Source organism: Neopelma chrysocephalum, unplaced genomic scaffold (genome assembly GCF_003984885.1).
Source record: "Neopelma chrysocephalum unplaced genomic scaffold, ASM398488v2 Primary Assembly neopelma1_347, whole genome shotgun sequence".
In the NCBI taxonomy this organism is placed as follows: domain Eukaryota; kingdom Metazoa; phylum Chordata; class Aves; order Passeriformes; family Pipridae; genus Neopelma; species Neopelma chrysocephalum.
Genome location: NW_020898011.1, coordinates 233733 through 243648, shown reverse-complemented (window position 1 = coordinate 243648; position 9916 = coordinate 233733). Strand labels below are relative to the sequence as shown.

The following is a 9916-nucleotide window of genomic DNA, read 5'->3' as shown; positions in this document are numbered from 1 at the left end:
ATTCTGTACAGTGTTTGTATATATGATGGTTTTTAGAATGTTTTCATTTTTATGGTGCCTGCTTTTCATGTAATAATGGATTAATGTGCCTGCAAAGAATGCCTTATGTATTTTTAATTTCCTAAGTACTGAAAGTGTAAAAAAAAAAGAAAAAAGCATTTTTTTCAGATATTAAACTCTGAGAAATATCAGACAATGGTGGGATGGGGTTTTGGGAGGGAGGAAGGAAACTAACTTTATACTCTAGTGTTTTTTATTGTCATCACACTTTTGTTTTTTACTATCTACAATCTTTTTACTCTTACAGTAGATTGTTTTTAAATATACCACTGACTCAAAAAATAAAATATTATTTTAAAAACTTGTGTAAGAAAATGAATACATTTCCTGGGTATTTTTGATCCTTACTGCAGAATTTCAGGAGCTGTTGCACTCCATAGAGGGCTACATATACACTTACCTCTTTTCAGAGTAATTTTGGGGGGAACTCATGATAAAGCTGAGAACTTTCATTGTGCTGATGTGATTATTCCTGCAGGAAGGAGCTAAAACACACATCAGCACTAGAAACACCCATCTCTGTATGCTGTCTGTGTCCATAATGATGGCTTATGTATCTTTAAGTTATCTGTTGCTGAACACTTCAGAAAACAGATGAGTTTTAGGTAATATTTTCCACCTCAAGTACCTGCTACATGATGCAAGTTGCAAGCAGAAGTGACTTTACAGAGCAGTAAAACAATGCTGTTGTTACAAGAGCAGAAAAATTGCCTTTCTCATAAAAAGTGGCTGGAATGGTCAATTAGATATTCTCATATTTTTGCCTTAAACCACCGTGTCGCTTTGGATCAAACAAACACACTTTTTCTTGCTATAAAATCAGCTACTAGAGCATCTCAGAATGTACTGTTGGATACCATCCTCCAATTCCCTCTTTGTTTTGTTAATATAATCTCTGTTCAAGAGGAACACTCAGGGAAGGATTCTTGGCTGCAGTCAATCAGATGCTCGTTCCGTAGACAATCAATAATGTATTACAACTTTAATTCTATAAGTCTCTTATTTAATTGAGGATTGTTTTAGAGACTGCTCCTGGTGCTGCCTGGGAGATGTGCTGGGATGCTGGTGAGTTTTGCTCTTTTCTGTTCCATTTGCCTTCTAAAGGCTGGGAAGAGCTTTCCCATCGACCTTTAACTGGATGCCTGTAAATTGCATTTCTGATAATGTGTTTGTTTTTGCTCGTCCTTTGCAAATTCCTGTGCTCATGCAAGTGGTATAATTTGGCCCTGTGAGACTCCTCGAACAAGAGCTGCACTTTCAAATGGGTCTTAACAGTACAGACTCGAAACTTCATCTGTGTGTGTTTTACAAATGCACAACCTGAGCCTGGGAATTGAAAATCAGACTCTCAGATTCACTCAGACCCAAATTGTCAATCTAACATCTTCTAGGCTGTAACTCATTGCCCTCCTCAAAGGGTGGTAAAAACACACCTCAGCAAATTCAGAAAGTCAGTCAGTTCCAGGCTCTAAGCAGTGAACAATCCTGGGAAGGCTGTTATTCCTCACAGTTTGCTCTCTTCCTTTGCATTCCAAAGTTGGGTGTCAGAGCATCCCATTGCCATGGGAATTCCGTGTCACATTGTTTGCAATTCAGCTGAGCTAATGCAGAAGAGCTTGATATGAAACAAGACAGAACAAGGTTATTTGAATTTAACCAATGTGATGGGATCTCGTGTGTCTTTCGTCTGCCCTGTTTCTGTGGGAATTCATCCCTTGATGGCTTCAGTGAGTCTTTTGCTTTCCCTACCTCAATGTCTTGAGTGGACATGGTGGGATTGAGATGACCTGGTGTATTTATCAATGACCTGGTGTATTTATCACTGCTTTGTCCTCCTGCCAGCTCTCCTGGTGCCTCCCCATCCACAGGTCCCCACTCAGACTTCATTCAAATCAATATTTCTGCTTGGAAAGGTGACCCCCTCCATCTCCTCCACAGCAAAGCTTTTCCAGGACTTTAGCAGGATCCACAGGGGCCAGGTTTTCACCATTTAAGTCAGGGATTAACCTCCCCTCAATTGTTGTCCCTTTGCTCAGACCTGAGAGCAGCACCCCAAGGTTTTCCAACACAAATTTACCTGAAAGAAAAAACTGAGAGGTGTCAAGTTTCTACATAATACGAGAAAACAGATTTCAATGGCCAGGAATTTTCACTTCTTGAAAAGTAGCTTGAATTTACTTAGTGAAAGTTAACTCACAGTGCCAATATAAAAAAGAGGAGCCCTCAATACCGTTTTCCTGAGTGGTAGTGTGGGAGTGAGAGGGTGAATTTTTACAGGTGCACAGATCAGTTCCCATCAGTCCCACACAAAACCACAAAAGATTTGTTTGTTTTTTTAATCAAATTTCTTTTCAGTGGGAAGCTCAGCACAAAGGTCACTTCTTAAGCAGGTTTCCATAACTGACATTTATGATTACTGAAATGTCTCTGGTGGTATCACAAATTCTGAGGCTAAAAATGTTTTTCAATTCAGTTTTGTCTTAACAAAGGCATTTTTCTTTACCTTGGATGTTTACAGAGGAAAATGATAAAACATTTGCAGTGCATATGGTTGTGCTTATGGTATGTGAATGAGAGATTCATGGGAGTGCACATATATATGTGTATTCATGCACACACATCAAAACACACATTTTTAATGTAAAATATCTGATTTTATTGTCTATTTGAGGTGTCCACCTTCTAGCTTCACATTAGACATCTTCCCTATTGATTCATGTGGCCTTTTTGGGAATCATTCTGTGCCAGAAGCTTCACGTCATGTTGTTGATGCCAGTGGACCCGTGATGGATGTTCATAATTACCCAATTTTGCCAAAGGTTATTTGTCTAAACAAGTCATTTCTTGTGTATGTATTGACAAAATCAGGTGAAATAAGGAGAAAAATTTCTTACAAAGGTTACAGCTGGTTTGATGTTTAAATCTGTGTGGACCAGACTGTGACAGTACATGGTGTAACAGGAGTCACCCTCTTCTGATCTGGGAATTGCCATCCTGGATTGGGCTGTGGAATACTTTTGTATGCTTTTGGAACAAAACAGCAAGTGCTGGCACAGCTGCCCAGGGCAGGGATGGAGTCTCCATCCCTCCAGGATGGGGAGGGATATGTGGATGTGGCACTTGGGGAGGTGGTTTAGTGGTGACCTTGGCAATGTGGGTGAATCATTGGGCTCAATGATCTTGGAGGGCTTTTCCCATCTAAACCATTCTGGGACTCTAAACCTGAAGTGTTTTATTCCCAAGCTGAAGGCAGATGAAAGGATGGCAGAAGTGTATTTAAATTCAGTGCAAGACAGGGTGCAAACATGGACAAGAGATTCCCAGGCTGGAGAAGGTCTCCCAGGAGGATGGGTGATGAACCTTCCTGCCCCCCAGCATCGAGCTGTGGCTCCTGCATCCCTCTGCACACACCAGGTAAGGCAGTTTTCAATCTGCATCTCCACTTGGCCTTCTGACAAAGCAATAAATTATAGAAAATGCCCATGAAAAACAGACCAGGCACTTGAGTGATGGTGAGCACTAAAATTCAGGGGTTTCCTCTATTTCCTCAGTTTTTAGTGGTAATGGGAAGCGTGAGGTCCAGCTGCGCTGACATTTCAATTTCCTCTCGTTCTCCCTTTGTACTTTTCATGGCTCTAAACTGAATTTCAGGCTTGCAATTGCCACCTTCTTGGGGATGCAGAAATGTGTGGATCAGTCTAAATACTTGGTTATTGTATAGGATCTATCCAGCTGTTCTCCAGTGAGGCTATTTATAGGATTTTTACTTTCCCTTGGGGGGTTTTTTATGTGTATTCTGCAGACATGAATAATTACTGTAAATTGTGTTTCTCTGTCAAATGACAGACTTAATTTTTTTTTTATTTCAAGGGTGTGTGGCATTGTATTCAAACACTTCAACAAGAAGTTGCTGAATTAAATAACTCGTTTATTTAACTGGCTGTGGACTGGTGTACTGGGGACATGTACTGACCCTGATGAGACTGGGCTGGGATGGTGACTCCATTCAGTCTCCTGTTGTGTGTAGCCAAGTGGTTTCCATTCCCTCACGCCACCTTTTTACAGCTACACATGATCTGTGGTTCTCCAAATCCAATCTGACCACCCCTCACTACTACCCAAGCTCCCTGTCAGCCATCCCAAACCTGCCAAGATTTTATGGATGGTGATATACTGCTATTTTGGGTTGAATCCACATTGGTTTGGCCATTCTCTCAGCTTTTCATTGCACAGTTTGGCTCTGATGCTGTTGAACTTCTGTGTGTTGCAGCACAAACTCTTGCACAGCCGGGGAACTAAACAGAGGAACATGGGCCATGGCATATTAATGCTGCAGATGGAACTTCATGTGCTTCACTGACAGCTCCTGTTCAGTCACTTTATTTCACAGAATCATAGACACATAGGATGGTTTGGGTTGGAAGGGACCTTAAAGACCATCCAGTTCCACCTCCTGCCTCCTTCCACTAGACCAGGTTGCTCCAAGCCCTGTCCAACCTGGCCTTGGACACTTGGGCCTCACCACCCTTAAAGAATTTCTCCCCCATATCTAATCTAAACCTGCCCTCCTTCAGCTTAAGGCCATTCCCCCTTGCCCTATCACTAATTTGCAAATTACTATTACAAAGCTTCCTCTGAGTTGGAGCTCAAGGCAGAATTCCATAAGATTTCAGCACGTTCTCCTGGTATTTTCTCACCTTGCTATATGCTCCCATTCCCATTTTTTAGATGGTTTTTATAACTTAAAGTGTTTGAATCTTCTTGTTTGTCTGATGATTCCTAATAAACACCTCTTTTGGTGTTTATTAGGCTTCTGGGGCAGTATCTGCTTGGTCCTCAAAGGTGCTGCCTTGTGTTTTGCCTGTCACTCACTCACTGCGAGTCCAATTGCCTTCTCCCACATTCTTTGGGTGACACCTCACATCCTACTAAAAAGCTTGGAGCCTCTAATTGTCCTCGTTATAACCAAGAACAAGAGTTGTTTGAGCTTTGGGAACACCAGCCCTGTGTTCAAAAAACTTGAGGATGTGGCACTGGAGAACAGGGTTCAGTGGTGAACACGGTGGTGCTGGGTGATGGTTGGGCTTGAGGATCTTAGAGATCTTTTCCAACTTAAATGATCCTATGATTCTGTGATTGTCCTTTCTCACACATTTGCAGACCAGGAGCTTTGGCTGCTCAACAGATGCTTGAAAAGATGCTGGTTCTGCTGTTACTGGAAGCAGTGGCCCCCTGCCAGTGGCACTGGAGGGGAATGTGTGGTGTCATCAACACTGAGGGAGTCCTTCACAAAGAGAAAGTGCAGACAAAACCAAATGTGACCCTGCTTTCCTGTCAATAAGGCTTTTTTGGTGTGTTGTCCTGTTGTTGGCTGCTCTTCCAAGTTTTGTTTTATTCTCCCATGGCTGTGCTTACAGTTCCTCAGTGCTGCGATCCCGATTTAAACTGAGTTTTCTTTCTGCATCATTCCTGTGGGCAGTGACAGATCACTGCACCAACAGCTGAAAACTGAGAAAATTAGCTACCAAAACTGTCTGGACTGAAAAAAAAACCCAACTTCACAGGATATTAAGGAACCTGTGGGAATGAATAGGGACCCAGGCACCATTTTGGAGCAGCAACACACGTGCTGTGTTGAATCACAGGCGACTCATATAGACATGTAACGGTGTGACAGGTGAAACAATCCCACCAGCGCTGGTCTAGGCAAAACATTCCTTAGATTAGCATGAATTATGCAGTTTAAACCACTTATTAACATCCAATTTAACATTCCAAGCATTGTGTTGGGAAGTGTGTTCTTGCAGCCAGAGAAGAAGGCACTGCAGAGGGCAGGAAGTTCATTGAAGCTCTAATTATTGTTTCTCTGAAAATTAGATGTGTTTTCCTGCATTTTAGTCTCATGTGCTCAAAATCTCACGGAGAAAAATCCAAATAAATCAACCACAAATTCAAAAATTTCCAAAAAGAAAATGCCTTCTTTCAAAAGATGAAGCAGTTGCTGGTGTTACAGAGGCCTGTCCAAAGATATTTTTAAATGATATTGATATGTGGTTGTCAGTAATATCTCAGTCTACTGATTATAAACTTACTTCCATCAGTTTATTTCTGTGTACAGTTGGTAAATATATTTGTTGTTCCTTTTTCCCAAGCAGCACACTATTGTTAACTTGCTCCTTAGAGGGAATTAATAGTAAAAGATAGAAATACAAGATTTTTTAAGAAGTTTCTGTGGTCCCTGTGGAGGTGGGCAGAGGTCTGTGGGAGGTTACAGGTTGCTGCTGTGCAGTGCTCTGTCTGAGCAGGCACTGGGGAACACAAGTATGTGTCCAAACAAAATAATCCGTGGGAAGAGATGGGACACTTCTGAATCTCCCATCGGGAGCACCTGGAGAGAAATCAGTGTTTGTTCTGGACTCAGCTGCTCCAGGGGGCTCTTGAAAAGTGACTTTAGGAAAATTAATTTCTTTTCTCCAATGTGAGGTTTCCTGGGACATGGTGTTTGTGTCAGGTCAGTAGCAGAAATCATGTCTTATGTTAGGCCAGGACTCTTTAAGACCTGGAAAATGTGAAGTTGTGGTTTGTTTGATGGGAAGCACAGGGCTGGAGCACCTCTGCTATGAGGAAAGGCTGGGAGGGCTGGGGGTGTTCCCCTGGAGAAAGCTCCAGGAAGACCTTAGAGCCCCTTCCAGTGCCTAAAGGGGCTCCAAGAGAGCTGGAGAGGGACTTGGGACAAGAGCATAGGGTGGCAGGACAAGGGGCAATGGCTTCCCACTGCCAGAGGGCAGGGATAGATGGGATATTGGGAAGGAATCCCTCCCTGTGAGGGAGGTGAGGTCCTGGCACAGGTTGCCCAGAAAAGCTGTGGCTGCCCCATCCCTGGAAGTGTCCAAGACCAGGTTGGATGGGGCTTGGAGCAACCTGGGCTAGTGGAAGGTGTCCCTGCCCGTGGCAGGGAGTTGGAACTGGATGGTCTTCAAGGTCCCTTCCAACTCAAACCATTCTGTGTTTCTGTGGTTTTCTCTCCCCTGTCCTTGGTGCCTCTGAGGCTCTCCCAGAGCAGCTCCAGGACAATGCCAGCTGTGTGTCAGTGGGGACAGGCTGATCCCACAGTGGGCACCTCTCCTGTCACACCACCCTGGAGAGAGGGATGCTCTTTGCTGGGACCACAGCAGAGCCAGTCTCTGGCAGTGTTATCTAAGGCAGAGTTACTCAGTTCAGCGGGGACACTTCCCTTTCCTGCAGGCCATTGTAGTACCATGAAAAAACAAACCCAAAATCTCTGTGTGGAACTTGTTTTTCTCCAGAGTTCCTTGTTTCTGGCTGACAGGGAGCATTAGCTGGTGGTAGGAGCTAATTGGAAGTGACCAGTGACCCCAGAGCCCCGTGTGCAAGCGGGAGCCTGGATCCCTCTGCTCTCAACATTCTGACGTTTGCATTTAAGATGTTCTTTTTTTTTTTCCCCTTCTCTTTCTCCTTCCTTTCCCTCCATGATTTCTTTTGTTTAAAGAGGAAAAAAAAATTAAAGGGAACAACTGGAAGATGTGTTTTAGAAAAATGAGGGTGAGCAGTTTTCACCCACCCCTGTTATCCTGTGGGCCAGAGCATGGGGATGGCTTTTGATAGGAAAAGGGGGGATGGCATCACACTGACAGAGGGCTGGGTTAGATGGGATATTGGGAAGGAATTCCCTCTGAGGGTGGTGAGGCACTGACACGGGTTGCCCAGAGAAGCTGCCTAATCCCTGGAAGTGTTCCAGGCCAGGTTGGATGGGGCCTGGAACAACCTGGGCTAGTGGAAGATGTCCCTGCCCATGGCAGGGGGTGGAATGAGATGATCATCAAGGTCCCTTCCAACCCAAACCATCCTGACTCTCTCTTTGGGTTTCCAAGGGATGAGCTGTCTGTGCCTGGCACTGCTCTTGCTGCCCTGCCCTGCCCTGCCCTCCATCATCCCCGTGGGTTCCTCTTGCCCCAGAGCAAGGGCTGAGCTCACATGTCCCCACACTGGAGCCTTCATCAGATTTGGAAATGGCACCTCCCAGCTTGGACATGTCCCAGAAGCTGTGGGGACTATTCCCAGTGAAGATGTGGGGCTGTAGGAAATTTTTTTCCTGGCAAAAAGTTGGTGTAGTTGTGGGGCAGAGGTTCAGGGGGAACCTCAAACTGCACAGAATGGGGTTTGTCATTCAGCCAAGGATTTATGAAGGCACACACGGTGTCAAATGATACCTGTGCTACATTCTGCTGGTAATAATAAATCAGTGCAGCCATTACATTTTATTTTCACTGTAAGAAAAATGAAAGGCAGGAAAGCCAAGTGCTCACCTGTTCCACCAGATAATTTACCTGTGGCTGAGCTATAAAATGAGTGTCGCTTGCATTTCTCTTCTCTCTTAACACAAAATGATGGAGCAGGGGAAGGCACCTTCAGGCAAGAGCAGAGCTAGTGGGAAAACAAAGTAGAGCACATACTCCTGTTGTGTTTGCTGAGGAATGATGTGAGTGTTTGGCAGCTCCCTGCGTGCATTGTGGGGAGCAGGGAAGGGTGGGCAAAGGGGGAGTGGGAGGGAAAGGCTGGCAATTAGGGTAGCAAAAAGTAGCTGAGAAATTCATCCCTGTTTCCCAACCTCTGGATTTGCTTTCGCATGGGGGAAGTGAAATGTTAGGGTGCTGTAGGTCAAAATTTCATTTGTTTCCCAGAATTTGTGGCAGAGTGGTTTCCTTCATTTGTAATGAACTGAAACAGCTGTGAGAGCACCATCCAAAAAAAACACAATCACCTGTACCCGTCATGGTCTTGCAGGGATTTGGCTGTATCCTGATGGTGAGTCAGAAATCATCTATAAAATAATTAATGCATCATCCTCTGCCCGTAAAGAGGAGCAGCAGCAGACTATATGTGCTGTTAAATTAAATAAATTCCCTACATTTTTGCCCGTTTTCTCTTATCCTGTGTAATGCCATCCCTCTGTGTGTCCCCTCCTGCCCCTCCTCGAGCTCAGCTGCTGGTGGCCAAGCTCTGGGGCAGGGAAGGGTTTCTGAGACAAGATCCAGCGTTCAAGAAGGGAAAATATTTTCCTGGAAAAGCATAAAATCCTAAAGGAAAAACAATAATCATAAGAAGAAACAGTAGGGAAGGGAGTTCAGACAGAAAAATTATGGCCTTTGACATCCCTCTTTTGAAGAGGAAAGAGGATTGGGTTGGTGGGTTTATCTTCCCTAAATTCCCACTATCACAGGGTGGTCAGTGTTTAAAATCCCAATGCTTAAAACAAGGACAGTGGTAGAAATGTCCTGTCAGGGTTTTTCTTTTTACTTACCATTAGAAATACTGAAAAGACAGCTCCACTGTAAATAATTGTATTTTGAATACTAGCTATATATCCAAATATTGGGCAGGGAGGCTAAAGAATTAAGGATATTTTCATTAGGAAACACCACTAATGAGGTCTGGGGTTTACTTGTGTTATAGAAACTACTACCTGAGTTTTCTAGATAATGTTCCCCTAAAAACTAATGCTTTTATTTCTTCTTTCTCCTCAGTCCCAAATCTAAGGGGTAAATGGGAGCTAAACTTTTAGAACTATGTTGAAATTGGTGTTGGCAGCTGAGTCTTGCATTATCTGCCTGTGAATTAATACACAAGGTTACATGTTAGTTGCTGGGTTTGGGGCTTTTTTACTTTATCTAAATCGGCCCAAAAACCCCCAACCTAAATTGAGCTATTTGGATTTTGATAATGACACAGCTATGCACATCTACATTGCAAAAAAAATCTAAGGGTATATAAATAGTGCCATTTCAGTCCTCTGGGGAACATGTTAGTGTTCTTACAGCTCAATCCTTCTGCATCT

The 9916-nt window shown here is 43.7% G+C and overlaps 1 protein-coding gene across 1 annotated transcript in view; it reads left to right on the top strand.

The window, feature by feature from the left end:
- The first annotated feature begins 3330 nt into the window (after positions 1 to 3330).
- Positions 3331 to 9916, top strand: part of NPS (neuropeptide S) — a 33390-nt gene continuing 26804 nt past the window's right edge. The window contains exon 1 of the mRNA XM_027705681.1: positions 3331 to 3474. The gene's annotated coding sequence lies outside the window, so the exon portion shown is untranslated. The remainder of the gene's footprint in view (positions 3475 to 9916) is intronic.